Source organism: Pseudophryne corroboree, chromosome 2 (assembly GCF_028390025.1).
Source record: "Pseudophryne corroboree isolate aPseCor3 chromosome 2, aPseCor3.hap2, whole genome shotgun sequence".
In the NCBI taxonomy this organism is placed as follows: domain Eukaryota; kingdom Metazoa; phylum Chordata; class Amphibia; order Anura; family Myobatrachidae; genus Pseudophryne; species Pseudophryne corroboree.
The window spans coordinates 658,432,143-658,452,048 of NC_086445.1; the positions used below are offsets into that span (position 1 = coordinate 658,432,143).

The 19,906-nt window shown below is 45.4% G+C and overlaps 1 long non-coding RNA gene across 2 annotated transcripts in view; it reads right to left on the reverse strand.

Annotated features, from left to right (window-relative positions):
* Positions 1-14,691, reverse strand: part of LOC135051055 (uncharacterized) — a 206,139-nt gene extending 191,448 nt beyond the window's left edge. Inside the window, exon 1 of one of the 2 annotated variants that reach the window (XR_010242014.1) lies at positions 14,616-14,691. This is a non-coding gene — a long non-coding RNA (uncharacterized LOC135051055). The remainder of the gene's footprint in view (positions 1-14,615) is intronic. The other variant, XR_010242015.1, reaches the window with a different exon arrangement.
* Positions 14,692-19,906: the final 5,215 nt, after the last annotated feature.

Consider the following 19,906-nt stretch of genomic DNA (forward strand, 5'->3'; position numbering starts at 1 on the left):
GCTGCCCATCCAGGCTGAGGCGATCGCTGGTCGCAGTATAACACCAGTATGTGTGTATATACTTTTAGGATATTTTCCAACCTCCTATCAGTTGGCTCCTTGAGGGCGTCCGTATCTGGAGACGGTAACGCCACTTGTTTTTATAAGCGTGTGAGCGCCTTATCCACCCTAAGGTGTGTTTCCCAACGCGCCATAACTTCTGGCGGGAAAGGGTATACCGCCAATAATTTTCTATCGGAGGAAACCCACGCATCATCACACACTTCATTTAATTTATCTGATTCAGGAAAAACCACATGTAGTTTTTTCACACTCCACATAATACCCTTTTTTGTGGTACTTGTAGTATCAGAAATATGTAACATCTCCTTCATTGCCCTTAACAAGTAACGTGTGGCCCTAAAGGAAAATACGTTTGTTTCTTCACCGTCGACACTGGAGTCAGTGTCCGTGTCTGAGGTAAAAAGGACGTTTTAACGCCCCTGACGGTGTTTGAGACGCCTGGACAGGTACTAATTGGTTTGCCGGCCGTCTCATGTCGTCAACCGACCTTGCAGCGTGTTGACATTATCACGTAATTCCTTAAATAAGCCATCCATTCCGGTGTCGACTCCCTAGAGAGTGACATCACCATTACCGGCAATTGCTCCGCCTCCTCACCAACATCGTCCTCATACATGTCGACACACAAGTACCGACACACAGCACACACACAGGGAATGCTCTGATAGAGGACAGGACCCCACTAGCCCTTTGGGGAGACAGAGGGAGAGTTTGCCAGCACACACCAAAAACGCTATATTATACAGGGACAACCTTTATATAAGTGTTTTTCCCTTATAGCATTTTAATATATATATATACATATCGCCAAATAAGTGCCCCCCCTCTCTGTTTTAACCCTGTTTCTGTAGTGCAGTGCAGGGGAGAGCCTGGGAGCCTTCCCACCAGCATTTCTGTGAGGGAAAATGGCGCTGTGTGCTGAGGAGAATAGGCCCCGCCCCCTTTTCGGCGGGCTTCTTCTCCCGTTTTTCTGAGACCTGGCAGGGGTTAAATACATCCATATAGCCTCCAGGGGCTATATGTGATGTATTTTTAGCCAGAATAAGGTATTATACATTGCTGCCCAGGGCGCCCCCAGCAACGCCCTGCACCCTCCGTGACCGTTGGTGTGAAGTGTGTGACAACAATGGCGCACAGCTGCAGTGCTGTGCGCTACCTTCATGAAGACTGAAAAGCCTTCTGCCGCCGGTTTCTGGACCTTCAATCTTCAGCATCTGCAAGGGGGGTCGGCGGCGCGGCTCCGGGACGAACCCCAGGGTGAGACCTGTGTTCCGACTCCCTCTGGAGCTAATGGTGTCCAGTAGCCTAAGAAGCCAATCCATCCTGCACGCAGGTGAGTTGAACTTCTCTCCCCTAAGTCCCTCGATGCAGTGAGCCTGTTGCCAGCAGGACTCACTGAAAATAAGAAACCTAAAAACTTTTTCTAAGCAGCTCCTTAAGAGAGCCACCTAGATTGCACCCTGCTCGGACGGGCACAAAAACCTAACTGAGGCTTGGAGGAGGGTCATAGGGGGAGGAGCCAGTACACACCACCTGATCCTAAAGCTTTTTAGTTTGTGCCCTGTCTCCTGCGGAGCCGCTAATCCCCATGGTCCTGACGGAGTCCCCAGCATCCACTTAGGACGTCAGAGAAAAATTACAATTAAAAACTAAAGGTACAGATGCTCTACCATAATAAATTGTAAGCTACCTAGGTGATGCAAAAAATATGTTATTGAAGTATATACTTAATAACAATCTACTTCTATTCATAATTACAACGTTTATATTATAGGAGCATAATTTTAATTAATATGGTGAGCTATTTCAAGTTAGGAAGGTGTTCCAGGTGAATTTTTCATTTAATCCATTGGGTGCCAACAGGAATATCCATTTAGATTCACATTTGGTCAGGAGTTTTTGACGGTCGCCTCCTCTTGTCAAGGCTGGGATATGATCTATGATTTTGCAACGAAGATCTGACAGACGATGTCCATGTAGTCGGTAGTGTCTCGCTACTGGTTGATCTATATTTTTGCCTTCTAGCGCTGCTTTAACTGCCGATCTATGTAGGGCCATACGATCACGTAGATTGCGAATAGTTTGTCCCACGTAAGTGAGACCACAAGGGCATGTGATAGTGTACACAATATGTGATGTAGTGCACGTCACTACATGTTTTATTTTATATTTATGTCCGGTTTGTTGGTTGACAAAGAAATGTCCTGGATCCATATATTTACAAGTGGTGCAAGATATGCACCTATAACATCCCGGTTTTTTGGTGATGATACCCAATGATGTTGCATTCATTTGTGCGGTGATGTTGGTTTTTACTAATCGGTCTCGAATGCTTCGGCCTCTTTTATAACTGGGCATAATACGGGTGTTTTTAAATACTGGTAGATCTTTGTCTCCTGTGACAACTGGCCATAGGGCCTTGGTTGCTTGTGGGATCACTGCACTGGCTGTGTTAAATGTTGTCACAAAGGGTATTTTGATTCTGTCATCCTTTTTTTTATTTGAAGAGAGCTAAACAGTGAGAGATATTTCCATAAAAGTAAGGCAGTTCCTCAATGACTCGGCTCTCCAAATTAGATGTTACATCAGGGAGGATAGATAACCGTGGCCTCTCAGACAAGATGGACTCTTCTTGCACCTTAGACAGGGAAGTCTCAGATGGCCCCGGCTGGGCAGACACCTCGGGCAAATCTTGGATCTCGGACATGGCAGGCACCTCTATCTGGTGCTGGACAGGCAGAGCCCCCTCCAGGGGCTGGACAGGCGGAGCCCCCTCCTGGGGCTGGACAGGCCTTGGCCGGACCTCTGGCAAGGCGGACACCTCTCGGACCTCTGGCAATGCGGACACCTCTCGGACCTCTGGCAAGGCGGACACCTCTCGGACCTCTGGCAAGGCGGACACCTCTCGGACCTCTGGCAAGGCGGACACCTCTCGGACCTCTGGCAAGGCGGACACCTCTCGGACCTCTGGCAAGGCGGACACCTCTCGGACATCTGGCAAGGCGGACACCTCTCGGACATCTGGCAAGGCTGACACCTCTCGGACCTCTGGCAAGGCTGACACCTCTCGGACCTCTGGCAAGGCTGACACCTCTCGGACCTCTGGCAAGGCTGACTTGGATGACTGAGTGACCCTGAAAGACAAAATAACATTTGGACTGACCATTGACACGGCCGTCCTAATTTGCCCAATAGACGAAAAAACAGCATCCTCATGCCATGAGGCAAGGGCAGCAGAGACCTCATGCCGAGAGGCAAGGGCAGCAGGGACCTCATGCCGAGAGGCAAGGGCAGCAGGGACCTCATGCCGAGAGGCAAGGGCAGCAGGGACCTCATGCCGTGAGGCAAGGGCAGCAGGGACCTCATGCCGTGAGGCAAGGGCAGCAGGGACCTCATGCCGTGAGGCAAGGGCAGCAGGGACCTCATGCCGTGAGGCAAGGGCAGCATTCATTTTAAAACAGCCTACTTTCTTAAAAGACACCACACAACTTTTACTCAAGTTACAGTCTTTACCCCAACTTCCAGAAAATACCATACTGTGTACATTAGATGTAAAAAACTTATACACAGTGATCCCTCAAGAAGGAGGTCTTTGTTATGATTCCCGTACTCCAGACCAGAGGAGATCGTATGGCTGAGGTCAGAGTACTGGGAAGATATGCTGGTTGTGGGAGCAGGAAAGCCTAGTAACCCCTGGCGCCCTAACTCCGTTGTCTCGCCCGTGTTATCAGAAATCCCCTGCGAGACTATGGTTGCTTGAGCCCATGGCAGCCGCGTTCGAAGGGCGGATTATGTCTGCCCAACACCGATGCCCCCTCAGGTCTTAATGGGAGACAAAGGGAAATCCGAGACAGGGTGATAACAAGGGGCCCTCTGACTAAGCAACCAGGCCAAGGGTTACAAGCTAATTAACTAAATCAAAAAGGTATGTGCGGACTAGCCGCCAGGGAAAAGGACAACCAAAGATCCACTGATCCGTTACTCCTATCCAGCACCGCTGGATACCAGAGTGGATCAGGGAGAGCGGAATCCTCCGCAAAAGCTCCAGGACACAAATATACTAAATAATAAACAGTAAGCGGACAAGCCGCAACACACGGCTGCGCCGTGACTCACGAACACCACAGGATGTTAAAGGTGCTCAGTCAGACTCCAGGAAAAGATGACAAATCTCTGAGTACAGGACCACTGAGGACAGGAACAACCGGCTTGAGCAGGACTGGATACTTTCTGCAACTGACATAGGCAAACAGGAAGCTGCCGACACCGACTATCAGAACTGGAGGACAGGCAGAATCCACTGGAACTCAGGGTAGGACACGGGATCAGACACAGGGACTGACACAGGAATCCACACAGGGACTGACACAGGAATCCACACAGGGACTGACAGGAACCAGCTCAAACTTAAAGCAGACTGCAAACCAAGGAATATCATCAGCATCTGCTAACTGCAGTGAGCCAGCATATATCAGAGAGGCCTAATTAATTATCTCTTGCAGCTGGCCTGCTGCACGACTAAGCTGACAAGATGCAATCAGCAGCCAGATGAGGCTGAACACATGGGAACAAGCTGCAATTGCACAGACTCACCAGCGGCAGCAGACAAGAGTAATCCAAAACAGAGCAATGGGAAATCCTGGCATGCAAGACAACTAAATAAACATAAAATAGGAATGAACCACTACCTGTGGTTCATAACAGTATCCCCTCCTTAAGGGTGAGCTCCGAGCACCCCATGACACCCACGGGGAACATAAACAGAAGTATAACATGAAATACAGAACAAAACTGCAAAACAGGAATGAGCCACAGCCATGGCTCATAACAGTACCCCCCCCTTGAGGAGGGGTCAAAAGACCCCAAAATTCAGACTATCCAGAACAAGGGATACAAAAAAAAACCTGACACATTGGTCTAACAGACACGAAAACAGAAACAAGCTGCAACCACAGCTTGTAACAGTGCCCTCCCCTTGATGGTGGCCACTGGACACAAGACAAGGGAAAAAAAAATCTTTTTTTTTTTTTTATCAAGGCAAGAGTCAAAAAATTATTTCTTTTTCTTCTTCTTTTTACAAAGCTCTTTAGGTCTGACCAAGGTAATTCCCCAAACATTGTCTGAACTGATGGTACCACCCAGCAAGGCTGCGTTCAAATCAGAGACAGGTCTCTTACCCTTGGGAGCTGAACTTTCTGGTAAAGTACTATTATTAGAAGAAGTAGTCAGAAAAGCACATCCTGCAGTCACAACAACGGGCTGAGACTCCTGTGCCGAGTTTACAGTATTTTGTGGACTCTCAGCAGACAAGACGGGTGACTTAGAGGAACCTGAACCAATTTCTTTGGAACCATATCTTTTAATAATTGCATCACTGAATGCTGGGGGATCCTGAAGAATGGGATCTTCAGCTTTCATTAGGCTGATCGCCCACTCAAAAGGCTCTCCTCTAAAAGAATAAATAAGATAGAGCACAAGGTTCTCTGGAGTGATGCCCAGAAATGGTCTAGACAACATAATAATGTAATAGTGTTTGTAAAGCGCCAGAAATTGGGCTAAGTCCCCATCAAAGATTATGGATGTTGAGATATCAGAGTCAGGATCTGTTTCCTTCTCATCTGACTGACTGGAGTGCTTTGCTAGGACCTGGTCACTATTGACCTTACTCGAGGCTGAGACTCTCTGAACCCCACCCGGGGCTGAGACTCTCTGAACCCCACCCGGGGCTGAGACTTTCTGAACCCCACCCGGGGCAGTGACTTTCTGAACCCCACCCGGGGCAGTGACTTTCTGAACCCCACCCGGGGCAGTGACTTTCTGAACCCCACCCGGGGCAGTGACTTTCTGAACCCCACCCGGGGCAGTGGCCTCCGGGAACCCCGCTGGGGCAGTGGCCTCCGGGAACCAAGCTGGGGCAGTGGCCTCCGGGAACCCCGCTGGGGCAGTGGCCTCCGGGAACCCCGCTGGGGCCAGCACCTCGGATTCTTTTACTGGGACCGGGTCGTTGGCCTCCCTGACTGGGATCGGGCCATCGGCCTCCCTCTCTGAGTCGATAATAATCGAAAGTTCTCCCGGGACTATGACTTCCGGGACTTTTGCTGAAGCAATAACGTTCAGATCCTCCACTAATGCTATGCTTCTTAAGTTCTTTCCTGGGGAAGCGACTTCTAGACCCTTCTTTGGGGCTGCGTCTCTCGAGACCCCACTTGGGGATATTACTTCAAAGATCCCTTCTGGGGTTTTGCTTCTCGAGTTCCCTTCAAGAACTATGGTTTTAGATACCCTTTCTGAGGTTGCGCTCCTCAAGTCCCTACCTGGGGTAACAGCTTCTGAGACCCCTTCTGGTATGGAAACCTGAGGTACAATATTTGATGTCCCTCTATAAGCTTGGGCATCGGGTACCGCTCCAGCACTCTGGGCATCGGGTACCGCTCCAGCACTCTGGGCATCGGGTACCGCTCCAGCACTCTGGGCATCGGGTACCGCTCCAGCACTCTGGGCATCGGGTACCGCTCCAGCACTCTGGGCATCGGGCACCGCTCCAGCACTCTGGGCATCGGGCACCACTCCAGGACCCTGGGCTACGGGCACCACTCCAGGACCCTGGGCTACGGGCACCACTCCAGGACCCTGGGCTACGGGCACCACTCCAGGACCCTGGGCTACGGGCACCACTCCAGGACCCTGGGCTACGGGCACCACTCCAGGACCCTGGGCTACGGGCACCACTCCAGGACCCTGGGCTACGGGCACCACTCCAGGGACTTGCAACTCCGCTTCCACAGGAACCTCAAGAGAGGAGAGAGACATTCTCTTTTGATTCCTGAATCTATAATGGGGCTCCCTTGCCCAAGGACCCCAATTATAGGACAGAGAGCTTTTTTGTGTGGGTTGTGTGACAAGTACCTCTGCCACAGTAGAGACAGGAGTAGGTCTTGTATCATGACTCAACTTGGCCAGAGGGCAAGACTCGTCACCACACTTTGGCTTGCGCAACTCACAGGTCTGCAGATAATGGCCTAAACCCCCACAATATAGGCATAAGTTTAAGTTTCTGCGACGCAGACGCTCCTCTTCTGAGAGCCTGGGCCGCAGAAAACTTTTAAACTTTTTCTCTTCAATTAAACCAGAGGATTCTCTTGTCACCATACTGTGAACAAGAGTCTCTTTAGAGATAGATGTACTCTCAATGACTTCTGGCAAAATAAGCAAGATTTTAGTCAGAAGGTTTTGCAGTTGCTTTAGGGATTGCTGCAAAACTTCTAGTCGCTCTGGTCTCAAAGCACTGAATACAGAGTTCAGGGCTGCGAGAGATGCCTGCAGGGCTTGCATAGTAGACATAGGAGGATTTAAAACTAGACAAGACAAGACAAGGCAAGGCAAGGCAAGACAAGGCAAGGCAAGACAAGGCAAGGCTAAATTTTGCTAAACAAAACAAGACCTTTTATTTTTTTTAACACCGGACTGGATTCAAAACACCGGACTGGATTCTAAACACCGGACTGGATTCTAAACACCGGACTGGATTCTAAACACCGGACTGGATTCTAAACACCGGACTGGATTCTAAACACCGGACTGGATTCTAAACACCGGACTGGATTCTAAACACCGGACTGGATTCTAAACACCGGACTGGATTCTAGACAAGACTGGATTCTAACACCGGACTGGATTCTAACACCGGACTGGATTCTAACACCGGACTGGATTCTAACACCGGACTGGATTCTAACACACTGAAATCTAGACAGGACTGGATTCTAGACTAGACACTGGACTGGGCCAAAAAAGAAAAAAAAAAGTTTTATTTCTTTTTTGTGGTATGGCTGATGATAATGTTATGATTCCCGTACTCCAGACCAGAGGAGATCGTATGGCTGAGGTCAGAGTACTGGGAAGATATGCTGGTTGTGGGAGCAGGAAAGCCTAGTAACCCCTGGCGCCCTAACTCCGTTGTCTCGCCCGTGTTATCAGAAATCCCCTGCGAGACTATGGTTGCTTGAGCCCATGGCAGCCGCGTTCGAAGGGCGGATTATGTCTGCCCAACACCGATGCCCCCTCAGGTCTTAATGGGAGACAAAGGGAAATCCGAGACAGGGTGATAACAAGGGGCCCTCTGACTAAGCAACCAGGCCAAGGGTTACAAGCTAATTAACTAAATCAAAAAGGTATGTGCGGACTAGCCGCCAGGGAAAAGGACAACCAAAGATCCACTGATCCGTTACTCCTATCCAGCACCGCTGGATACCAGAGTGGATCAGGGAGAGCGGAATCCTCCGCAAAAGCTCCAGGACACAAATATACTAAATAATAAACAGTAAGCGGACAAGCCGCAACACACGGCTGCGCCGTGACTCACGAACACCACAGGATGTTAAAGGTGCTCAGTCAGACTCCAGGAAAAGATGACAAATCTCTGAGTACAGGACCACTGAGGACAGGAACAACCGGCTTGAGCAGGACTGGATACTTTCTGCAACTGACATAGGCAAACAGGAAGCTGCCGACACCGACTATCAGAACTGGAGGACAGGCAGAATCCACTGGAACTCAGGGTAGGACACGGGATCAGACACAGGGACTGACACAGGAATCCACACAGGGACTGACACAGGAATCCACACAGGGACTGACAGGAACCAGCTCAAACTTAAAGCAGACTGCAAACCAAGGAATATCATCAGCATCTGCTAACTGCAGTGAGCCAGCATATATCAGAGAGGCCTAATTAATTATCTCTTGCAGCTGGCCTGCTGCACGACTAAGCTGACAAGATGCAATCAGCAGCCAGATGAGGCTGAACACATGGGAACAAGCTGCAATTGCACAGACTCACCAGCGGCAGCAGACAAACGTAATCCAAAACAGAGCAATGGGAAATCCTGGCATGCAAGACAACTAAATAAACATAAAATAGGAATGAACCACTACCTGTGGTTCATAACAGTATCCCCTCCTTAAGGGTGAGCTCCGAGCACCCCATGACACCCACGGGGAACATAAACAGAAGTATAACATGAAATACAGAACAAAACTGCAAAACAGGAATGAGCCACAGCCGTGGCTCATAACAGTCTTAAAGCTATGGAATTATTTTTACATAAACATAATTTTTCAGACATCCCTATTCCGTTATTTTTACAGTTGTTAAAAAGCACTTTGGTTAACAATTATTTTATACACAATGGTCAGTACTATGTTCAAACCAAGGGCTGTGCCATGGGGTCCAACGTGGCCCCTTCTTTTGCCAATGTGTATATGTTTCAACAAGAACAAACTTTCTTCTTTTCGGATCCAGATGTCACACAATTCATTTCATTATACACAAGATATATCGACGATCTTCTAATAGTGTGGACGGGTCCGTTACCAACTTTAACTTTATTGATCTCCAACATCAATAATATGGATAACCCCATAAAATTCACTCATCAATTCAGTACGTCCAGTATCAATTACCTAGATGTCACCATAAGCATCCATCAAGGTAAACTCAGAACATCTTTATATACCAAAAACACAGACCGGAACACCATGTTACTACATAGTAGTTGTCATCCACCTGCCTTGATCAAAGGGCTACCACGATCACAAATGATTAGGGCAGCACGCATTTCAAGTAATCTAGAAGATCTAGAACAAGCACTGTCACACATGGTGGATACATTTGCTTCCAGAGGATATCACTACAGAGAGCTGTTAGAAATGAAAAACACAGTGCTACATATGCCACGTGAGCAACTGCTGCAACCTACACAGAAAAAGAAAAAGGATGACAGAATCAAAATACCCTTTGTGACAACATTTAACACAGCCAGTGCAGTGATCCCACAAGCAACCAAGGCCCTATGGCCAATTGTCACAGGAGACAAAGATCTACCAGTATTTAAAAACACCCGTATTATGCCCAGTTATAAAAGAGGCCGAAGCATTCGAGACCGATTAGTAAAAACCAACATCACCGCACAAATGAATGCAACATCATTGGGTATCATCACCAAAAAAACGGGATGTTATAGGTGCATATCTTGCACCACTTGTAAATATATGGATCCAGGACATTTCTTTGTCAACCAACAAACCGGACATAAATATAAAATAAAACATGTAGTGACGTGCACTACATCACATATTGTGTACACTATCACATGCCCTTGTGGTCTCACTTACGTGGGACAAACTATACGCAATCTACGTGATCGTATGGCCCTACATAGATCGGCAGTTAAAGCAGCGCTAGAAGGCAAAAATATAGATCAACCAGTAGCGAGACACTACCGACTACATGGACATCGTCTGTCAGATCTTCGTTGCAAAATCATAGATCATATCCCAGCCTTGACAAGAGGAGGCGACCGTCAAAAACTCCTGACCAAATGTGAATCTAAATGGATATTCCTGTTGGCAGCGTTGGCACCCAATGGATTAAATGAAAAATTCACCTGGAACACCTTCCTAACTTGAAATAGCTCACCATATTAATTAAAATTATGCTCCTATAATATAAACGTTGTAATTATGAATAGAAGTAGATTGTTATTAAGTATATACTTCAATAACGTATTTTTTGCATCACCTAGGTAGCTTACAATTTATTATGGTAGAGCATCTGTACCTTTAGTTTTTAATTGTAATTTTTAACTCACATTCACTTTATTTTTAATCACCTATCATTAACATTCAAGCTTATTTATAAGCATTTGGAACATTAAAGCTTGATCTTTATTTATTTTTACACTCCAGGTTCTCCCAGCGTAACGGGTCCTGAGGCTTGATCGGGTTGCCCAGCAACCATGATGTCACGGATGGAGCGACTTGCTGACGCACCCGGAAGCCGACGGCCCGGGACTCCGAGAGACACCGCACGCTGCACACACAGGTATTTAACACAGGTAAGCACATGTTAGCACTGTTTAGTCACTTGTATCACTATTTATGATGCACAGCCTGATGAAAAGACCGTAATGGTCTTGAAACGTTGCTGCTTTTGCACCATGTTGTAATTTTTCAATACAAATCTATTTAACAAGACCTTGGAGTGCCGCCTGTGTTTCCTTCCACAAAGGATCCTTTTGTCTACATGCCGATAGAGGAGGGCACCCAGGCATAAATAATACCATTCATCCAGAGTGCCGGATAACACACACACCTATATATATTTTATGAAAAATAATATTTTTCAAGCAACGAAACATTTATTGGGACTACCGCGACAATCGGAAAATCGGAAATACAGCTACTATCGGGACAGTCTCCAGGTACACGGGGGAGGGGGGGGGATTGGGAGGGTTAATTTACACTCCCCAGCGGCTGATATTGTCTGCAGCCGCCGGAGGGGGTCTCCTGCCGTGCTGACCAATCAGCAGTGATAGGCAGCATGGCAGTCAGTAGGGGAGATTGCATGAAGGCAGAGGGACCTTCCGGTCCCTCTGTGAGCAGCAGCGGAGGGAAGTTTCCCTTCCTGCTGCTGCTAACACTGTTTATCTTACTGGTTACATCCTGGCCCTCATTCTGAGTTGATCGCTCGCTAGCTACTTTTAGCAGCCGTGCAAACGCATAGTCGCCGCCCACGGGGGAGTGTATTTAAGCTTTGCAAGAGTACAAACGCCTGTGCACAAAACATTTTGTGCAAAACAAGACCAGCCCTGTATTTACTCTGTGTGATGATTGCTACGACGAAGGTCCCGGAATTGAAGTCACTCACCCTGCAAACGCCTGGACATGCCTGCGTTTTTCCAAACACTCCCAGAAAACGGTCAGTTGACACCCTTAAACTCCCACTTCCTGTCAATCTCCTTGCAATCGGCTGTGCGAATGGAATAGTCTCTAGTAGCAGTGCAAAACAATGATGCTCTTTGTACCCGTCTGACATGGTCGCACAGGGACCCTCATTCCGAGTTGATTGCTAGCTGCCGTTGTTCGCTTCATAGTGATCATTTAAAAAAATGACAAAACCACGCATGCATATGGGCCGCAATGCGCACACATGGCGTGTGCGCATTGCGGCCCATATGCATGCATAGTTTTGTCATTTTTTTAAATGATCACTATGAAGCGAACAACGGCAGCTAGCAATCAACTCGGAATGAGGGTCCCCGTGCGACCATGTCAGATAAAGCATTTACAGGCATAGTCGCATCTGATGCAACCATGCCAGGCAAGTGGTTAAAGAAGCTGGCTGTGAATAGTTGCAGCCTGGCGTGCAGCATGCCGTGATGCAACATGCCACATTGCAGCAAAGATGAGCATGGTTACATGATTGAAGAGTGATGGCCAATATTGAATGTAATCTATAAGTAGAGCTGGTACATTCTATTGTGTGTGGTATGGTTGAGGTACAACTGGAACACTGCAGAAGTATACACAATCTTGTGGCCAAATGAGAAACAAAGTTACTATTTTGCGGCTCAATTTTGACAATTTAGAATCTCTATCCTTTAAGAAAACAGAGTTATGTTTTATTTTTGTATATGACAATAGTTAATAGTCCCCATTTTTACAAACTGAGTATTTCTGCATGTAAGCTGCAGTCTTTTTGAAAGTTATGCAAAGAATTTAAAGATCCCTTGAGGATTCTCTGGCTCTTTGTACTTTCTGACTTACATTTCTGATGTGTTCTGACATGCTCATATAACAATCTGATCTAAATATTTAATTTTATATTTATCACGTACATGTTTATCATGCTGTATCAATGAACTACAATCAGAGCAAAACTACTCCATATTAATCAGTTACAGGCCTCCTGACTCCCGTGTTTTGGTTTTGGTGTTGGATCTGTATCTACCTTGTGTTTTGGATCTGTATTTGGTTTTGCCAAAACTGCACTTGTGAGTTTTGGTTTTCGATCTGTATTTTTGTCAAAAAATCATAAAAATAGCTAAAATCACAGAATTTGGGGCTGTCTTTGTTCCTACAGTATTATTAACCTCAATAACATTAATTTCCAGTCATTTCCAGTCAATTTTGACCACATCACAGCTCAGACAACCTCACAGCTCACAGTATTGTTTTCATCCATTTTAGGCCAAAGGCTGCAGCTAGCTGGATTGTTGACAGACAGACCAGCGTCACAAACATACGGCAGTTTATATAAAATATTGCCACACGGCATTGGCAGAAAACAAGAGTGGCACAAGATGGAATTGTCCTTGGGAATTATAGTGGCAGGGACTAACAATTTTGTGGCTGAAGTGCTTGCTTTGTCTGGGCCCCCACAAAATAAATTTTCAGGACTTCCGATCACTAATGAGCAGGTTGATGATAAAGCTGTTGATTACATTATAATCTTGTACAATAAAGTTCATGAACTCGCTGCAAATGTCGTAACATGGTGGAGGTGCATAGATGCTGACGTCCCTATTTATACTAACTTTGGCATCACAAATGGAGCAGATGCCTTCACAAAGATTTTCAGGATTTGGGTAAAAATAGTCCTACACCCAAAAGGTGTTTTTTTTTGTTTTATGCCCAGGCTGATTTGCACAAACAACATCATCACCAACATCTTAAGTGTCAGATAGTAGTACACACATATCCCCCTCATACTGTTCTACTTCCACACACAAATCCTCAATTTCTTTTATGTCCTCCTCATCATCATCTTTACTTGTACTGTTCTCCACATGTTCCGATGGTGCAGAAATAGTGGATGGAGGTGAAGAGGCTTCTCTATGTGTGAGAAATGTCAGACTCACACATAGCTGACATGGACACCACTAAGTGCTCCTCAGGAATGTGTGACAATTCTAAATGTACAGTTTGTTCCACTGCCTTAGTGGTTTTTATTTTTTTAATACCTCTTTTTTAATACCTATTTCATGTTTCTTTGTAGCTAACTTTCCTTTAAATGTTTCTTTCTTTACCACTGTAAAATAAAATTTCTTCTTTAATTTTACATGCCCTGACTTAAACCCTCTATGCCCTTGGGCATCAGCCTTAGTGGATGACGTTGATGGATTTGTATTATCATGACTGGTGGCAGTACCAGCAGCACTAGTACAGTATGTGCTTCCTGCTCTACTCTCAATTGTTCATCTGCCATATATATCAACAAACACAAACCAAGTGGGGTACAGTGCACACCACAATTTGTACAAAAAATATACATCCAGGGGTGGTCTTTCAGACTAGATGTGCAATCCCAATGATTTAAAAAAAGAAAGCTCAAAAAATGTAAATATATTTGATATATATATGTGTAAATATATTTGCATGGCTCCAAAATGTTAAGACAAGAAAACATTACAGCCAGCAACATTCCTTTTCAATAATTCATAATTTATCACCATCTGGTAAATAGGATCCAAGTCAAAAATACCATAAAGTGCAGAAAACAGTGCATAATATACAGGATACCAATGAAGGAATATAGTAGCATATTAATACTCATCCATGGTGTATCAAATGGAGAAACAGACTGGCCATCCTGTCCAAGTGTCCGGCTCAATGGCCGTTTCGGTGTGTCACCCACACCTTAGTCATAAGCTATGGACACATCCCCAAACAGCACGCTAAATACCCCAGCGCTGATCACACACACCATTCACCTGTGAAAACTTCAAAGCACAGCTGCTGCCACGGGCGCCACACCCTGAAGTGTCCTCCGTTGCCAGGGAACCAAGAGGGATGCGGAAGTGATGTCAACTTCCTGTCCTATAGAGAAAAAAATGCCAACCATACGTAAAGAGGCTCTGCCAATCATCAGAAAACACATACGGCTATATAAAGCGGCTGGTACACTCAGAATACCCAGACAGGAGTAAATATACATCACCGCACTGGTACAATAATAATAATATGTATGGTAAATAGTGAACAGCGCATGGGCATAAAGACACCCTGTTATGGGGAAATATATTAAACGAAAAAACAAAAACATATAAAAAAAATAAAAAACAAAAAAATCACAATGTATACACATGAGTATCGCTGCAAGTCATAAACATAACAATAATAATAATAATAATAATAATAATAAAAGTACCTTCGACTCCCCTGGTTTCAATCCCTCTATAGAGACTTTTGTTAAACTTGTTAGACGTTATACTATTTCAGTTATAGAGAAACAAAGAATCTCTTTTTCCAACTTGTCCAAAGATGAGAATTTGGCTATTAACTCTCTGCGTGATAATACTGCCCTTGTGATACATCCCTCAGATAAGGTGGCGGAATAGTTCTTTTGAATAGAAATGACTATGTGAGTGAGATCCACAGGCAACTAGCAGATGTGGATTGCTACAAAAAACTTGATTATGATCCAACATATATATGCAAAAGAGAGATTGATGCTGTGATTGGTCTGGGCATTGCGAAAGATGAATAGATGAGCCCACAGTTTATTTTTTGACTCAGACCCACCCTAGGGTACCTTTGATTTATATACTCCCGAAGTTGCATAAGACTCTTGTGCAACCACCGGGATAGCCCATTATCTCCTCATGTGGCTCCCTCTGCCAACCTATCTCACAATACATTGATTTTAGTTACAACCAGTTGTTCAGAATATGGATTTCTTTTTGAAGGATACTACAGATTTTCTTTTAAAACTTAATGCACTTGGCACTTTACCAGAGAACAGCTGATTGGTTACATTAGATATCTCTAGTTTGTATACCAAAATAGGTCATACTGAAGGCCTCGACTCGCTGCGGGCGCTTGTCTCCTCCAGTCCACACTATGGGGGTCCCAATGTTGATTTTTTGTTACATTTGGTTGAGATTGTTTTGCGTAAGAATTATTTTCTTTTTGAAAATTCCTTTTTTCTGCATCTAAGAGGAACTGCGATGGGGTCAAACATGGCCCCATCATATGCAAACCTCTTTATGCATATGTATGAAAAACAACACATTATGTCTCATCCAGCAAAATCTGATATTGGCCCTATCAAGAATACCACTTGGCTATGTTCAAGAAATGGCTCGTTTAAGTGTTATGGCTGTGTCAATTGCCAATTTCTGCTTCTTGGAGACAGATTTACAGATCCTGTTAAAAACAAAGTGCATAATATCAGGAACCATTTGGACTATAACAGTCATTTCATTGTTTACATCATAGTTTGCCCTTGCGATAAATTATATGTCGGAAAAACCATCAGACTCTTGAAAGAACAGATAGCGATGCATCGTTCATCAATTAAAAAAGCATTAATCAAATTGGACCTGTGGCGAGATATTTTGCCGTATGCAAACACAAACTCACAGACTTCCGTTGTATGCCAATAGACCACATACCACCACTCAGAAGAGGTGGTGATCGTGGGAAATTGTTATTGCAAAGAGAATGCTTCTGGATTCACCAGCTCAATGCTGTGGCCCCAGTGGGTCTAAATGAGGGCCAATCTCTTAATTGTTTCATATAGGAGAGATGTAGTCTGATGGTGGATGGTGGATCTCCTTCTCCAATTAATAGCTTTGTCACTTTCAATTATTTTTATTGTTATGTTTATGACTTGCGGCAATACTCATGTATACATTGTGATTTTTTCTGCTTTTATTTTATATTTTTTTGTTTTTTCGTTTAATATATTTCCCCATAACACTTGGCTTTATGCCCCTGCGCTGTTCACTATTTACCATACGTATTATTATTATTGTACCAGTGCGGTGATGTATATTTACTCCTGTCCGGGTATTCTGAGTGCACCAGCCACTTTATATAGCCGTATGTGTTTTCTGATGATTGGCAGAGCCTCTTTAAGTAGGGTTGGCATTTTTTTCTCTATAGGACAGGAAGTTGACATAATTTCCGCATCCCTTTTGGTTCCCTGACAACAGAGGACACTTCCGGGTGAGGTGTCCGTGGCGGCAGCTGTGGTTTGAAGTTTTCTCAGGTGAATGTGTGTGTGATCAGCGCTGGGGTATTTAGCCTGCTGTTTGGGGATGTGTCCATAGCTCATGACTAAGGTGTGGGTAACACACCAAAACGGCGTTGAGCCGGACACTTGGACAGGATGGCCAGTCTGTTTCTCCATTTGATACACCATGGATGAGTATTAACATGCTACTATATTCCTTCAATGGTATCCTGTATATTATGCACTTTTTTCTGCACTTTATGGTATTTTTGACTTGGATCCTATTTACCAGATGGTGATAAATGATGAATTATTGAAAAGGGATGTAGCTGGCTGTAATGTTTTCTTGTCTTAACATTTTGGAGCCATGCAAATTCTGTACATTGAATATAATGAAGGTGTGTGCGGCTAACCTCATGTTTATATATATATATATAGACATATATATATATCAAATATATTTACATTTTTTGAGCTTTCATTTTTTAAATCACTGGGATTGCACATCTAGTTTGAAAGACCACCCCTGGATGGACAACACTGCAGCACCCCTAGATGGACACAGCACAGAGGGCACCCCTGAAAGACAAAACAACCCCAGCCCCTTGATGGATAACATTTCAGCACTCCTGGATGAAAAGAACCGGACTCACTCATCTCTAGGCTTAACCCTTACATTCATTTGTTTAAACATATTTTCATGCAGCGGCATTTACAGTAAATGTTTATTTTTAATTGCATGTAATGTAAAACTAACAAGCCTCCAATATAGCATTGTAAATTGGATCCATTGCCATTTAATCATTTTGGCTTTACATGAAACATAAGCCCAGCCACTCCATTTCTAAAACAGGTACTTTTGGTTGTGCTGAATTTTTAATCAATGGTTAGCTCACTGGCCATTCATAGCCTGATCCATATGTATGCTAAGACAGTATCATACTTCCATATAGGCTGCATTAATTTGCCACTAGTGGGACCAGGGCTGTCTTAAAAGCAGTGTAGAAATGGGGGTGCTATAAGTGGCAGCTATGATGTCCCGCGGGTCGTAGAGGGTGTTCTATCTTCCATTCAGCATGTAGGACCTGAAGCAGTAATTTCTGCTAATTGCTCCTTTACGGCTCAGATTGTGGGAGATTGAAAGGGAGGGAGAACACTAAATTGTAGGAGGTGGCATTGGGCTGAATGAAGGGGTCCAAGTACATGACTTCCAGGGTGGTAGGTTTTTTTCAATATGCAGGGGAGGGGTGGATAGTGGTGTGGCCTTAAAATTCATAATTTTCAGGAGGGAGGGCAGCTTACTTGATATCTTAAAATACAATGTCCATTCTCTAGTAGACAGCGTCTAGTATTATCAGGGTCTCATTCCTTGTGGTCAGAATAAGGCACAGTTCCTGGTTTCCACTTTAATAACATTCCAAATATACACTCCCTCAACTTCTAGGAGCTGCTATATACCACTAGTATTGGCCTATAAGCTATGTTTTATCTCTTCACTTAACCATGAGAGCTAGCCATACTTCAGTACAAGTTAGGAAACTGAATGCTATCAGGCACTGATTGGACAGGCTAATAGCATTTTGTTTCCAGCACTGCACTGAATTCTGTAAGTGGAATATTTAATTTTTGGTTCATAAGTAACCCATCCACACTTTTTCTGAACCCATAAACTGACATGGGTGGTGCTGCTGATGGGAATATTGGGCTGAAGCAGTGGCAATTTGCATGTCACCATTGGACCATAAAAGATTGTTCAGGTACTTTGTTTTTGCATCCTTCCAGACTCTGCATCTCTGCTCACCAGGGGTTAAAGTGAGCCGTAACGGGGCGGAACTGCGTTCCGTCAGTTCCACTTGTATACGGAACGCGGTTCCGCCTCCTCCGGCTCACCTAACCCGCTGTGTGCACGCTGCAGCTAGATGCCGGGTGCTTGCTGAGATTGCTTTACCAGCGGGTGCCCGGCGGCAGCCGGAGGCAGGAGCTCAGTACTGAGCTCCGGCAACCGGCGCTGTCTCTGTGCTCTATGGGAGAGACATCATGACGTCTCTCCCATAGTGCCAAGGAGTGGGCGGCGAGAGAGGACTGCAGTGGTCTGGAAGCGGGAGCGGGGCTCGGTGAGTATTGTGATTGTTTTCTTCCTTAGTGTAGCGGTGCATCTACTGGGGGCATTACTACTGGGGGGATCTACTGGGGGCAAACTACTGGGGGGCATCTACTGGGGGCATTATTACTGGGGTACATTATTACTGGGGGCCAACTACAAGGGGGCAAGCTACTGAGGGTAAACTACTTGGGGTAAGCTACAAGGGGGCAAGCTTCTGGGGGCAAACTACAAAAGGGCTAACTACTGGGGGCAAACTACAGGAGGGCATTACTACTGGGGGCAAACTACTGGGGGACATTATTACTGGGGGCAACTACAAGGGGGAAAGCTACTGGGGCAAACTACTTGGGGCAAGCTACTGGGGGCAAACTACAAGGGGGCAAGCTTCTGGGGGCAAACTGTAAAGGGGCAAACTACAGGAGGGCATTACTACTGGGGGCAAACTACAGGAGGGCATTACTACTGGGGGCATAACTACAGGGGCATTACTACTGGGGGCGTAACTACAGGGGCATTAGTACTTGGGGCAAACTACTGGGGGCATTGCTACTGGGGGCTAAACTACAAGCGGGGCATAACTACAGAGACTAAACTACTGGAGGCATAACTACAGGGGCTAAACTACAAGGGGGCAAACTACAGGGGGCATTACTGCTGGCAGCTAAACTGCAAGCAGGCAAACTACTGGGGCTAAACTACTGGAGGCATTACCACTGGGAAGCTAAACTAAAGGGAGGGGGGTAAATTACTGGGGTCATAACTGCAGGGGCATTACCACTGGGGGCATAACTACTAGGGCTAAACTACAGGGGGCTAAATGACTGGAGGCATTAGTACAGGCAAAATTACTACTGGGGGCTATACTATAAATGGGCATTACTACTGGGGGCCCTTATAATGAGGGCATTGTAAAGGGGGCACTTTATAAGGGGCATCATTCC